The sequence below is a fragment of the Mus caroli genome, chromosome 15 (assembly GCF_900094665.2).
Source record: "Mus caroli chromosome 15, CAROLI_EIJ_v1.1, whole genome shotgun sequence".
NCBI lineage: Eukaryota > Metazoa > Chordata > Mammalia > Rodentia > Muridae > Mus > Mus caroli.
Window position 1 is genome coordinate 64,341,037 of NC_034584.1, and position 16,168 is coordinate 64,357,204.

Consider the following 16,168-nt stretch of genomic DNA (forward strand, 5'->3'; position numbering starts at 1 on the left):
TCCTGAAGACCAGCCTTAGTCTGTGGTGATCTGATAGGATGCATGGGATTATTTCAATCTTCTTGTATGTGTTGAGGGCTGTTTTGTGACTAATTATATGGTCAATTTTGGAGAAAGTACCATGAGGTTCTGAGAAGAAGGTATATTTTTTTGTTTTGTTTTAGGACAAAATGTTCCATAGGTATCTGTGGAATCTATTTGGTTCATAACTTTGGTTAGTTTCACTGTGTCTTTTTAGTTTCTGTTTCCATGATCTGTCCATTGCTGATGGTAGGGTACTGAAATCTCTGACTATAATTGTGTGATGTGTAGTGTGTGCTTTGAGCTTTCATAAAGTTTCTTTTATGAATTTTGGTGCCTTTTTATTAGGAATGTAGATGTTCAGAATTGAGAGTACATCTTGGTAAATGTTTTCTTTGATGAGTATAAAGTGTCCTTCCTTGTCTTTTTTGATAACTTTTGTTTGAAAGTCATTTTTATAAGATATGAGTGTGGCTACTCCAGCTTGTTTCTCCATTTGCTTGAAGAATTGTTTTCCAGCCTTTTAATCTGAGGCAGTATCTGTCTTTGTCAATGAGGTGGGTTTCCTATATAGAGCAAAACGTTGGGTCCTGTTTAAATATCCAGTCTGTTAGTCTATGTCTTTTTATTGGGAAATTGAGTCCACTGATATTAAGACATATTAAGGAAAATGATTGTTGCTTCTTTTTATTTTTGTTGGTCGAGGTGGAATTGTGTTTTTCTAGCTATGTTCTTTCTTTTTTTGTTGAAATATTACTTTCTTGCTTTTTCTAGGGTGCAGTTTCCCTCCTTGTGCTGGAGTTTTCCATTTATTATCCTTTGAAAGACTTGATTTGTGGAGAGATATTTCGTAAATTTGTCTTTGCCATAGAATATCTTGCTTTTTCCATCTATGGTACTTGAGTTTTGCTTGGTATATTAGCCTGGGCTGCAATTTGTGTTCTCTTAGGGTCTTTATGATTTCTATGCAGGATCTTCTGTCTTCTCTGGTGAGAAGTTTTGTATAATTCTCAAAGGTCTGCTGTGTATGTTACTTGACTGTTTTCTCTTACTAATTTTCATATTCTTTGTTTTGTGCATTTGGTGTTTTGACTATTACATGATGGGAGGAATTTCCATTCTGGTCCAGTCTATTTGGGGTTCTTTAGACTTCTTGTATGTCATGGGCAACTCTTTCTTTAGATTAAGGAAGTTTTCTTTTATAATTTTGTTGAATATATTTACTTGTATTCTAAGTTTCTGGGCTAATATCCACTTATCAGTGAGTGTATATCATGTGAGTTCTTTTGTGATTGGGTTACCTCACTCCAGATTATATCCTTCAGATACATCCAATCTAAGAATTTTATAAATTCATTGTTTTTAATAGCTGAGTAGTACTCCACTGTGTAAATGTACCACATTTTCTGTATCCATTCCTCTGTTGAGGGACATCTGGATTCTTTCCAGTTCCTGACTATTATAAATAAGGCTGTGATGAACATTTCTTTAAAGGAATTATTTATGTCCTTCTTAAAGTCCTCCATCAGCATCATGAGATGTGATTTTAAATCAATTCTTGCTTTTCTGGTGTTTTGTGGGTATCCAGGGCTAGCTGTTTTAGGAGAACTGGGTTCTGTTGATGCCAAGTACCATTATTTGGACATGTAATTTGAGATTTTCTGTGTCTTTGATTAGAAAAGTCTTCTTTTACATACCAGCATCTCATCAACACTTGAACTTTCAAGCAAAGCCTTTGTGAGCCTGAAGATATCATACCCACTTCTCCCTACTTTTTTTCACCATAGTACATGATTATTTCGAATTTTAAAAGTTCTTTGTGAAAACATCAACTCTGGTTTTATTTATATTTAGAACTTTGCCACAATCATTGACCACAGTTCAGTACTGCCCTTATGAATTCTGTTCTGCTAAATGCTCTTTTCATTGCTTTATCAAGGAACAATGGGTTCTACCAGATTTCAGCACTGGGACTAATAACTCCTAACTGCCTAGGAGGTGCAATATTGTATTCAATTCTATTTGTGCCCCAGTTACCTATCTGTGTATACTGTAACTACCCCCTATTATTGAGGAATCATTATGTATGCAATCTGTTTTAATAATATTTTATGTAGTAAGATTATTAGTGCTCACCACAACCATTTGAAGTTGGATCTTCACTGTGTTTACTTTTCTATAGCATTTACCACTAAGTGTTCACCATTTGAATGAAACCTAGGTCGCAGATTATTATTCAAACTGTTTCTTCTGGTAGCAGCATGGACTCCATATTATTCTGCTGCTGAAGAATAGAATGCCTCAAAATTCTCACCAGTGCAGATGTTAACACTGATCTAGATCCTTAGATAAGTTAAGAGAAATTAACCTAGTTAAGGAGATGCCAGTACAGTACTACTGAACAGAGTACCATGCCTTTTTAATCCAGATACTCTATAACTTTAATGATTTGATCTCCTGTACATAGTCAGTAATCCTAAATACACATGAATCTTTTCTTGAATACTGCATTCTTGAAAACTTTGAAGGAATATGATCATTTTTCATGTAGAAATATGTTCAAACTATCAAGAAACAAAAATTAATAGAAAATACCTTGAATATAAAAAATAAAGAAAAAGGATTGTTTAGAGGAGAAATGGAAGGAGCAACGGATATCTTACAATGATAACCTTCAAAATCAAAATCAAAAGGAGTAACAAAAAGATAAAGTAAAATAAAAAACTACCACATTTCATCTCACCATTATCACTGTTTAACAAAAAGTGCCAAATTTTACTAGGACTATGTTGAAAATTCCATATGTATAACTCTTTGCCTATAAATAATGAGTGTATGAATGTGCTCTATTTCTTAGAAGATAACAATTCTAAACTGTACTTCTGCCTCCAATAATATATGTGGTTTTGATCAAGCTATTTCATTTCCCCATGGCTGTGTGCTTCATGCTTAATTTGAACATAGCATTACCTGCCCTTTTTAGTGTGTGACTAATGCAGGGTCTTTTCAAAGATGGGGCTGGATCAAGAAGGTGGCAGAAAGCAGCTGATTTGAGGAAGTAATCCTGGGAAATGCAAAGGGAAAAGTGAGACACCAGACAATGATGAGAGACAAACTATGAGAAAGTGCATTAAATAGGAAGCAACTGTGAATAAGTAGGACTCAGTTAAGATTTTAATTCACAGGAAGCTGTGTATGTTGTTCATGTTGTATCAATAGAGATGTGAACAAACTGGAATAACTATATACCAAATCCTACTTGTCATTGACTGATTGTTTCTTTGCAGTATTTATCTTCTGAGTCTTCTGATGTTCTTCTCCACATCTCTTCCACCACCTCATGCAGGCAAACTCATAGAAATATGTTGTGATCAACGGGCATATAGGGAAAGAATGCATTGAGATGACCTTGAAAACACTTGGAGCAATAGTAGAGATCAAAAGATAACTATGCAAGCACTAAGTGGATGGAAGATGGGTAGATTCAAAGAAGAATATGGATGCTGCTATTAATACAAAATATGATGAAAATATTTCCTGAGAAGTGAATAATGATCCACTTAAAAACTGAAATAATTCTGTGATGTACTTGATATGCCTCAAGGACCATATCTTTTTCATACTTGTCCCACAACAACTGAAGGATTTCTTTAAAAAAATTTTTTCATCTTGATTTCGGGAACTACAGCCATCTAAGCCAGGAGCATTTGCTCTAACACTGAGTCATCTTTTCCTTTGAAAACATTCTGCAAGTACATGGATGAGTCTTCAGAATATTTACTGAATGAATGAATTCCTTAGTATTGCATTATATTCTCTGTCAATACACTGTAATGTTCTATTCTTTTTGTTTCCCATTTAAACAATGACACTATTATTTTAAAAATACATCACTTTCATTTCTATGAGGTAGAAACTGACATCAAACAATTTTGCAGGTGCATATTTTTGTATATTCAGTGAATGATGCCATATACCAGTAAATCTCAACCTTCGGCCTTTGGGAATTGAACAACTCTTTCACAGGGACTACTGGAAATATATTTATATTATGACTCAAAACAGTAGCAGAATTGCAGTTATGAATTAAAAATACATTAATTATATTGGTGGGTGGGTCACTACAACTTCAGGAACTCATTTAAAGAATCTCAGTGTTGGGAAGGTGGAAAAGCACTGGCATATACAATTATTAAGTTTCAGGGTTTTTTAATCTTTGTGGGATGCTTGATTTCTATGGCAATTTCCATCCTTAGCAGTTTTGGTCAGCTCCTGATGTAAACATGCTGGAGCTCAAACTTATTAAGTTATGTGGTCTGGCTTTCCCTGGAGCTAATTCCTTCAGTCCAAAGATAAAACCGTCTGTGACATTTTCTCTACAACATCATTTACTATTGAGTCCCAGGGAAAGCAGGGCAGGGTTAAGTGGTGTTTATTATGAAGTCACTGTAGTCAGACCCACTCATGTGTGGCTCTAATTTGCCACAGTGAGAAGCATAATGAAAGAGCAGTTTATGGCCCCTTGATAGAAATTCCCCAGAGCTGAGAAAGTCATGGTGATTTCCTAGGGTACTGAACTATGTGCTAAAAGGGCTGAGGGTAGAGCCAACTGACACGAAAATATATTTTATAACCTGACAGTGTCACAGGGGAGGGGATACATCAATAATATGCACTGGTGTGAAGAGACTAATGAGTTGCATTTTTCTCTCTTTTGATGGAAGTGATATTCATTATCTCACATTATGCTCTTGAAAAATGCAGTTGTACTTAGGTAAAAAGTGATTACTGGTCCTTCCTAGGTTCATTTTTCATGTCTGAGCTTATATGTTTTCATATTGTACTGGGTTTGAGCTTTTGTTGCTCATGACTCATTTTGTCCTTTTCTGAATATATGCTTTTGATTTCTAGCTTATGGACAAACACCATGGTAGTCTCATTCACTATTTGCCCTTCAGAATAATCTGACAACAACTGAAACACTGTCTTCTTCCATTATATGTAATTCTGCATTATCACGTACATTCTAGGTATCTCTTAACACTCTGATACATTCATAAATCCATAGATATCTCTTCCATAGACCAAACACAGAAGATATTATTGAGACACATATTCTGATTTCATCCAAGCAGCAGGTAGCTAGTTGTGAAGACCTGGTGCATGCTCATTTTCCATTCACTGGACTTCTGTATTCTTATATTGACCACCTTTAGCCCCCTCATGTTTCTAAATACAGTGACTTACATGTTAATCTCTATCAGTAATGAGTAATTTATTTGAGCGGTGTCCTGCTTTTCATTGAGTTCAATTAAGTTCATTGGGGTTGGGGTGGAGTGTGTGTCTTGAACAACAAAGTATCATTTTTTACTCTTGAATTACTGACTCTGTTGTCTTAAGGGCAGACATGGAAGATCAGCCATTGGTGAGATCCTCAGCTGTGTGCTTCATTATAAGTAACACCTTGTGCACTGGTGCTATATTCCTTTTATCTCCCCTCTGTTTATGACTTAAGTAGCATGCATGCTATGTCTATACCATATCTTGGGGACTCAGGAAACTTTGGATCTATCTCAAGGTCCTGATTCATTTCTGGAAGTTTCCTTAGACTTCATGTACAGATAGATAGTCCTTATTGGTTTAGTTGTGACCTTCATCACAGCCTGCAAATTTTTGATATTGTACTCATCTTGAAATTTTTTTCTAAAGCCATCTTGATGTGCTTTGATTATTATTTTCATGTTATTTGCTTGTAGGTATCATGAATCAATATAGCATCTGAAATTAGTAGTAATATTTATGGATGTAGGGCTTATAGTTTATGGCTAAGAAAGATGGAAGAGAAGAACCTAAAGGAAGAAAAAATATTGTCTGATGTCTTTGTTAAGGTCTCCATTACTGTGAGGAAACACCATGACCACCCCTACTCTTAATAAAAACAACAAAAAAAAATCCATTTAATTGGTGATGGCTTACAGGTTCAGAGATTAAGTCCATTATCATCATGGCAGGAAGCATGGAAGTGTACAGGCAGACATAGTGCTGCAGGAGCCCAGTGTTCTACTTTGATCTTCTGATACCAAGGAGGAGACTGGATTCCACAATGGGTGGAAACTGAGCCTAGGAGACATCAAAGTCAAACCCCACAGAGATTTCCTCCAACGAAGCCACACCTCCTAATATATACATCTCTCTCCCCATGGACTATGCATTCAAATGCATGCGTCTATGGGGGCCATACCTGTTCAAATCTCCATACATGTATTTTGGAAACAATGCAGAACTGACTCTAAGTTGGAATCATGCGTGATAGAGATATGTACAGCTAAAAAAAACTGTAATGAGAGATTACATTAAGAGGATACAACCAACATAAGACTACCACAGCAAACATGTCTTTCTTGTTAACCCAAGCAGAAACTGATTAGATGGTTCTGGATTTGATCACAGATGCTTGATGAAAATTTCTCACACAGGTACATATTTGAAAGTGTTCAATACGATGGTAGTGATTTAAAACAAAGAAATGGTACCTAGATATAAAGGAGGAATAAAATGCATAAAGACAATATTGCCATTACATACTATAGGCATTTAGTAAATTTAATATTTCTTTCTTCAAATTTAAGAATAAGAAAAAAAGAAATAACTCACTACTTACAGAGAATTTTCAGTATATAAAATAGCTACACTTCCAGGAAGACATTTGCTTGACTCAAATACTTAGCTATAAGAACATCCATTTTATTACCTTTCCTCTACTTTTGTTTTGATAAACCAAAATTTGAAAACTTAGACATCTTTAATTCCACTTACAAATCTCACTAATTTATGCTGTCTCTTCCAGGGACCAAGCAAGAAGTAACTGGTACAAAAGTAGTAATGGAAATAATAACTATGATATGAGGAGAAGTGTAACAGAGGGTGGATTAGAATGTGATCATAAGTTCTCACTTTCCGTCTCACTGAAAACAGAATGAACTAGGGATGAGTTACAGAGCAAGGAGAAACAGGGAAGGTGACATAGTCATCAGCCCCATGGCATGTGATAGGAAGTCAGCCTGAAAAACACGGTGAAGGATAAAGATCACAGGTTGTCAGTTTTAATGTTGCCAAGACCTCTCATTTCTTCCCCATCTTGCTTTCTCCTGATACATATGATAGCCCTGCTCCATCTAGAAGACAGTTTTATATGGTGAAAAGTTATTAAGCTAATATGGAAGATCTACTATTCAAAGCTCTTCTCAATATTCAGTGGAATGTACTTTTGAACTATAACTTGTAGTTCAGCAATAAGGCAAATTCACAGACTTCACTTGGATAAAACAACCTTTGTTGTAGATATACCTTCTGCTTTAAGAGGTAACACCTTTTATGATATGTTCTGTCATCATTTCATTATCTTAGGGGCACCAAGGCTCCTTGGTTGTTGCTTGGTTGTAGAATATTTATGCCTGGCTCATTGGAGATCCAGCTCAAATATGCCCACTGTGGAAATCTTTCTCACTGCCTCACACTGGATTCATTTTCATTCCCCTGTCAGTTGCTGAGCAGCTGGTATGATCCTGAAAATGTCCACACAGCATGCAAATAGTACATACACATCCTACAGTTTTATTCTCACAGAGAGTATACTTATGAGGAACTCTAGAAATAATAAATACATATACAATTATATGAGTCATTCCACAACAAAACCCTGGCAAATTATTCCAATGTTAATTATTTCTTTTTAATGATGTGGTCTGGGGAAGCTAAAATGAAGCAGAAGGAAGTGTCCTGTGCTAACAAGTATGCAAACCAGATCATATGATACTAGAGGATGAGAAGAAATGTATATCTACGAGAAGAGTCAGATAATAAAGAAATCACTGAGCTATAAACAAGCATAGCACACTCCAAAGACCCAAAACCCAATGTGACATTGCAAAGAATGATGTAGGGAAATGACCTGAACCATTTAATATTTTGGACTTTTACAAGTTGGAAAGGTGGTCATGTCGCTATCATAAATTTTAATTCATATATTTTCTCACAACAAGTGAGGGTTTTAAGAACAGGGTGAGTTGATTGACCTCTGTAGAAGACCATTCTAGCATCTGGAATGTAACCTGCTGGGGTATTGCTAAGGACAGAGAAAGGTAACAAATATAGAATAGTCTCTACAGACAATAAATAGACAATGGTTGGAGTAGATGCTGAGAGAATGATGGAAATTTATTACTTATTAGAGAAAAAGCAACTGCAGTATTATCATTCACTGAAATAGATCATAGTGAAAGAATTAAAAAAGGCATATAGCTGAGGTTTGTCACGGATTCCTTTCTCCACGCATGCAGCATACACATCCTAACTACATGCACACAACTTATATTTGAACAAGATAGGAAGAAATCAGATACTCAATACTATCCAGTTATAAATAGGACAATTAGATTACTACCATTTCCCAACCTCAGGATTCTTCATGTAAGAGGGAAGAGAAAATTTGTAAAATGCAGAGGTACTGGACATCTGAAGCAAAAGCATGTGCAGGGCATCTTAGGTCACCACACTATGAGCTCACAGTTGCTATGGCTGCATGCACCAGTTCTACACAAGATTAATTCCAAAAAAAAAAAAAAAATCCCAGAATGGGTAGGGAGGAGTTGTTGAAGCCCTACCCTTAGCTGAGGAATTATTGGCAGTTGATGGTTTCTATGGAGGGATAGTAGGTTCTCTTCAAGGATGAGTCCTGTGAGAGGTTATCCATTCTCCAATAGATCACCTCACACCCTTAAAGCCAATGCAGTACTAAGTGGATTCAATAAATTTAATAAAAGGCTCATGGATCTTAGTGGAAAAAGGTAGGGGAATATGGAGGAAATCAAGGTCAAAGAATGTAGGATAGTTGAAACTACCAAACAATATTTTTATAAAAAATCCTGCAAAAGAGTGTATAAAGCACAAGCCAGTATGTTTGGATATACAATTTCCATAAAATATTTGAATGAAGAGAGCCAATTCCTAGTAGGTAAATTCAAATTAAAGCAAATAAAACAACTTGTTCATATTGGACTATCAAATTGAAAAGAATTCAAACTCATCATTCTTACAGGTATGAGTGAAGATATTTTGATAACTGCCTGAAGAGATATGAAATGTTACTGCCTTTAAAATATTAATTATTATTTGTGGTGTGTGTGTGTGTGTGTGTGTGTGTGTGTGTGTGTGTGGTGTGTGCTGTACACATTTTTTAATATGAATAGCCTATACATGCAGTGTTCTAAAAAGCCAAAAGTGGGCATCATACCCCATGAAACATGAGCTACATGTTATGGGCTGCTATGTAGATTCTGGGAATCAAACCAGGCCTAATACACAGGGGTAGATGAACAACAGAAAGCTGATTTCTAGTTATTTTTGTAGGTTGTTTTTGTTGTTGTTGTTTTCCTGGTGTGTGTGTGTGTGTGTGCGTGTGTATGCTTTTTTAGTCATTATGGTTTTTTTTTAATTTTTTTGTTCAATTTATATTTGTCTCATCATTTTTGAGATAGGGAATGATCATGAGGCTGAATATGTATAGAAATGGGTAGAATATAGAAAAACTTCAGACAGGGAGAAGGACATGATATAAATACATTATACATACATTAAATATAAAAGTTAATTTTATATTTTAATATGTCAAATTAGTATTTAAGATATAAATATAAAGTATTAAGTATATATCAAATGTTTATAAATTTTACAGAAGACTTTGGTATGGTGGAACGTGCCTTTAATTGAAGCACTCAGGAGGCAGAGGTAGGCAGATTTCTGAGTTCAAGTCCAGTGTCTTCTACCAAGTGAGTTCCAGGGCAGCCATTGCTATGCAGAGACCCTGTCTCAGAAAAATAAATAAATAAATAAATACATACATACATACATACATACATACATACATACACATATACATACATACATAAATACATACATACATACATACATACATACATACATACATACATACACAAGTGTAGAAATCAATTTAAAATAAAAGAAACCTTAGAACACACTGAAATCAGCATTTGGAGGCTGATTATGGGATAGATCCCCGGGTATGGCAGTCTCTAGATGGTCCATCCTTTGGTCTCAGCTCCAAACTGTGTCTCTGTAACTCCTTCCACGGGTTTTTTTTTTTTTCCCAATTCTAAAAAGGGGTAAAGTGTCCACACTTTGGTATTCATTCTTCTTGAGTTTCATGTGTTTTGCAAATTGTATATCTTGGGTATTCTAAGTTTCTGGGCTAATATCCACTTTTCAGTGATACATATCATGTAAGTACCTTTGTGATTGGGTTCTGTCACTCAGGACGATGCCCTCCAGGTCCATACATTTGCCTAGGAATTTCATAAATTCATTCTTTTTAATAGCGGAATAGTACTCCATTGTGTAATTGTATCACATTTTCTGTATCCATTCCTCTGTTGAGGGGCATCTGGGTTCTTTCCAGCTTCTGGCTATTATAAATAAGGCTGCTATGAACAAATGGAGCATGTGTCCTTCTTACCGGTTGGAACATCTTCTGGATATATGCCCAATAGAGGTATTGCCAGATCCTCTGGTAGTACTATGTCCAATTTTCTGAGGAACCTCCAGACTGACTCTGACACCATTACATACACTAGCAAGCTTTTGCTGAAAGGACCCTGATATAGCTGTCTCTTGTGAGGTTATGCCAGGGCCTAGCAAACACAGAAGTGGATGCTCACAGTCAGCTATTGGATGGATCACAGGGCCCCCAATGGAGGAGCTAGAGAAAGTAACCAAGGAGCTAAAGGGATCTGCAACCCTATAGGTGGAACAAAAATATGAAGTAACCAGTAACCCCCGGAGCTCATGTCTCTAGCTGCATATATATCAGAAGATGGTCTAGGCGGCTATCAGTGGAAAGAGGGGCCCATTGGTCTTGCAAACTTTATATGTCTCAGTATAGGAGAATGCCAGGGCCAAGAAGTGGGAGGAGGTGGGTAGGGGAGATGAGGAGGGTATGGGGGATTTTTGCAATAAAATTGGAAATGTAAATGAAGAAAATACCTAATTAAAAAAAAAAAAGAACATACTGAAATCACCAGCTGAAAATGTCTGTGTGTCTGATTCAACATTCTCCCTCACTATAATTTCTTAAACATTTCTTTTTAACCACAGGAAACACAGGAAATATTGTTTTTGTCAAGTTTATTGGGAAAAAAAACAGGCCTGCAGTATGAAATATCTTACTGATGTGAAACAGTTAATTCCCTAAGCTCACAGGAAATGAGTTAGGTCGTAGAAAGAATCCATCTCATTTATTTTTTATTCAAGATTCATTCATTGGCCTCAGGCTTAAGATTACTGGTAGAAAAGTAAATATAAAACATTTAAATTCAATATGGGAGCTAAATAAGAAAGCACAGAGTATCCCCATAGGTAAATCACCAACAAATAGATGCTTGTACTAGTTACTGAAGGTTGATGTCGAAGCTCCGGGGAGAAGAAAGGTATGGGATATTTAAAGAAAACTCAAACCATTTGGAATTAAGATGTGCACCAGTTCAGATTCAGAGGAGAACAATTTGATGCAATACCAGGGAGCTAAAAATACACATTACTATTCATAACACATTAGTGGGGGCACCACATTCTCCCTCAAATTTTCCACTAAATATTGCCACTCGAACATTTTTCTGTGAGTTTCCCCTCATCTGACTGTATCATCAAAGAGTGTAGAAAAATGTATGTTAGTAATGATGCATGTGCTGGCTGTTTCTCTTTTGGTCATAGTGTCCATAAGAAATGGGCATCCATATTTTTGTAAGCTTATGATATCCTAACAGTATTCACATTACTCCTGTTTGATGTCTATGCTTTTATGGCTCCACTCTTAAGACCTTGTAAGGTCTAGCTCAGTAAGTCTCCATTACTAAAAATGTACTCTGACTTAGTTCTCCTTGACTCTAGGTTCTACCCCAAAGTGTAGCACCAGGCTCTATAGAAAAGAATAGCAATGATTGTTATTTTGCAGGAAAGCAATTTTATCATCAAAAGAATCTAGATAGAATTTTGAAGTAAAACAAAACTATTACATGTGTTCATAGATTGTCTGTCTATTTATGAGTGTAATCATGTCAGATATGATTACAAATTACACAATGGTCTCTGCTATACTGACACCAAACAGGTTGATTGCTTATTCTTTGTATATCTAACACTTGAATTTGGGAAGCAAAATGCCTCTATAGTATTAAAAACTCACATGTTTGTGGTGCAAAATTAGGAGCAGACACCAGTGATGCTGTTGCCTGAATGATGACTATCACTATGCTATCTTGTACATTATGATTTAATTTTATACTGTGGCCCAGATACTATTAAGAACTGGAGATAGCAACATTAATATGATACAGTCTGTACATTTGAAATACATTATACTGGATAGCTAAAATAAGATAGTAAATAATTATGAGTTGTATGGGAGAGAGTCTAATTTCTAAAACTTGAATATAAAGAACACTTTTAAAGGAAAAAGCTCACTGGACTAAAGATGGTTGCCCACAGGAAACCCACAGGAGATATGTGCTATTGGAAGGATGTGGCAGGCATTTCAGAGAGATGGATCAATAAGGTGCATATTCATAAGTTTCCTATTGATTATTTGTTTCTTTTATTTTTAGATCAGGCCATTATTGTTGGTTCTTACTGGAGTTAGGCTTCTGCCATCCCAATGAGATGAGGTCTGTTTTTCTCAATGATTCCAGGTCACAGATGTGGCCCCATGTTCTTGAAAAATATATTCCTAGGTTTTAAAACTTATGAAAGTCTTTTTAAACTACTTACATCTCAAACAGGGAAGAAGTGTTTATGATGAGAGGATTTCTTACATCATGAGTCTTAAGTCTAAGAAAAACAGTCAAGATTCTAGAGGGTGGAAAACCTATCTGATGTTAAGCCAACTAGGGCCAAGCAGTGTGGCTTGCAGATTGATTGACACCATCTGAAATGAGGTCTCTATCATGCACTACCTGAGTGTAACTAGTATACACCCTCATGGTGTGGCCGGCCATTTATGATATTTGCCTCTATTATTTGACTGGTAGAAAGTACAGGGAATAGAAAGTAGGCTGAGGGATGGGATAAGTGATGTGATGAAATGATAATAGACCATCCAGGTGAAGACAGTGACATTAGTAAATGGTGTAGAGAGATGAAAATAGAAAGACAGAGCATCCATGATCATTTACTTAGGTGTCTTTCCTTACAGTTTTCTCAACAGAAAATTCTTGCATCTCTTGATGGCTTGAACATAACTCATAACAAAATTTCAGAATCATAAGTCTAATAATCCTCATACACTGCCTATCAAACACAAACTCCCTATTCAGAGCACACAACATGCTGAGCATCACATGTTCATTTTGAAATGTTCATAATCATTCTGTGACATAAGAATAAACTATTGTCTTAAAGGAGAACTCTTATCACAGTAGCAAATAGCTTACATTTTAGTAATAGCAGTAGTAGTAGTAGTAATAGTAGCAGTAGTAGTAGTAGTAACAGTAGTAGTAGCAATATTTTTAGTTGTTTGCTTGTTTTCTAATTAGAGAGAAAGAATGTGGTTTTCTAATTAGAGAGAAAGAGTATAAATGTGGGTGGGTGGCAAAGAGGAGTTGATTTGGGAGGAGTTGGTAAAAGGAAAACCAAAATGAGAATATGAAAGAAAACAAAATTTAAATTAAAAAGTGAGAAAAGACTGGTATAAAGTTCCATACCTGGTAGTTAATATAGTAACATTCAAACTTATACACACCTAGATTTAATATTGGCATTTTTCCACTTATGCACTCTTTCCCCACAAAATTATCTTCAGTGGCATGTTTCAGCCTAGTATATTGTTTTATCATGTATTTCTAATAATTCTCCGACATATTTTTGAGGTTGATTTTCCCATAATATGCAAGAAAGATAAAATACCCATGACATCTGAAAACTAATGTCATGTCAGAGGTCACACTCTATCTCACTTGTGGGAATCTCTGATTAGTGCTGCTTGCTACAATCGTGCAGGCAGTTAATTCTAATATGAACACCCTATCAACTCTGATTTCATTCCTGACTGAGACAAGGAAAACCTAACACTAAAGCAAAGCAATCATTCTAACCATTTGAAAACTGACCAAGCATTCAGTAATAAGGACAAGAAAGAACATATAAAAATAGATGGAGTGATGCCTGAGCTTTCTGGGGAGGAAATTTTCCATCCTTATAGCCATTTCCTCTGCCCTCTGATCCTTCCCAAATCAGTCTCTTTTTGTCTGCCAAAGACACCCAGTTGATTACCTTTTTGTGTTTCAGCTTTCAAACTCATTGCTGAGGCCAGGAGTAATTGTGCAGCCAACATCAGTGTGAAAACTCATGATCGGGCTAAAGTAATTGTAGCTTTTCATTCCCTGGCAAACAAGCTTTAAGGAAACAAAAGAAAATTTTATGTCAGCCCTAAACAGTGTTCCTTTTCGTCCTTAAAACATTTATCAATGTTTAATTTTTGAAGAGCAACATTGCTGCAAGTGCTAGTGGGTATAATAACAGCAGGAGAAAAGAACACCAGGAGGAATAAAACAAAGAAATGCCAATGACAGTGTGTATCATGCTAACAATGAATGAGATTCTGCAGCCTAAATCACCAGGAAATGCATGAGCCCATTGTTATCCACCAGGCTGCAATCCAGCTGGCCTGAGGTTGCCATGGAAAAGACTGGGACTAATCAACTGGTCAAGCTCCATTGATAATTGGCTCTGGGATATCAGCCATCGGCCTTCCTCTGCTGGAATTGTTTGCCTTGTTGAAAGTATTCTTTGAATCAGGAAACCTAGAAGGTCCATATGGCCACCTAAAGGGACAGGATAAAGAGATTATGTTGGTACCTGTGAATGGACAATCATTCTCACAGCAAGCATTAATCTAATCTAATGCAAGGGAATGAGTCAGTTCAATTCTAATAGGTGATCTCAGAGCCTTTAAATTATTTCAAGACCAGATCAATGAGAATTTCTAGTGTGTTAGAAACATGGCTTGGGAGGCATACCTGACACAAATACATGAATAGAGGAAAAAGTTAGTTTTATTTTAGGGAAAACTTTAACATATGCAATAAATTATGAATTATAAATTTCCATTACTTTACATCAAGAAACATTATTAGATATATATTTTAGAATGTCTAACAATGTTCAACCCTTTATTTGTTCCTTTATAATTATGAAGTGATTATAAAGCTTATATAAACCACAGGGTCTGACACTAGAATTGAAAACATGGATTGTAGCTAACCTTGTATGTTAAGTTGAGAGTGTTTAGGGCTGTACAGACAGTACAAAATTATCTCTCTGTGTATCTAAAGAGCTGTTTAAAAAGAAAAATTATTTGAATAAGCTGACTGACCAGGAAGATACCCTTCAGCAATGCAGACAATCACCCAGTCCAGTGAGACCCTAGATAGAAATGAAGTGGGAAAAAGACAAGGGTGTTCCTTCTGGACAAGTATGTCTACATTTTTCTGGTTCTCAGGCCTTGATACCTAGATGAGAATTATTCTCCTGGTCTCACTAGACCTCATCCTAACTGAAAACCAATCCCAAGCTTTGTAAAACCTTGATTATTCTATGGGCAAAAGTCCTTCATGGTCAATACCATGCATGTAATCTTGGTAAGCCATCCTTCCTGTTTGCTGTGTATGTTACAAGTTCTTCAGTCTTCACTATGCTAGACAATTGTGCAGCCACTGGAATTATTCACTCACTTTTTATCTTCTTTACCTTCCCATATAGGATTTTTCAGTTAGTTTTGGACATGTCTTTGGAATAAATATGGACTTTTCTATCCCTCAAATATATCTAACACACTATGCTATTGTCAACATCCTGAATTTGCTCCATCATTTTACATTTATTGAAGCTAGTCAGTGAGGAATGGAACACTTATCTCGAAGAGTAAGTTGTGAAAGTTGGGGCATGTATATTCCAGGTATCTCTGAGACTTTCCAGAGTATAACACTAAGATTAATTCAATCGTCTACTTATGTTATTTTTCTCTAATGATGTTTTGCTATTCCAGTAAAAGGAAGTAGATTTTATCATATGTAAACATGAA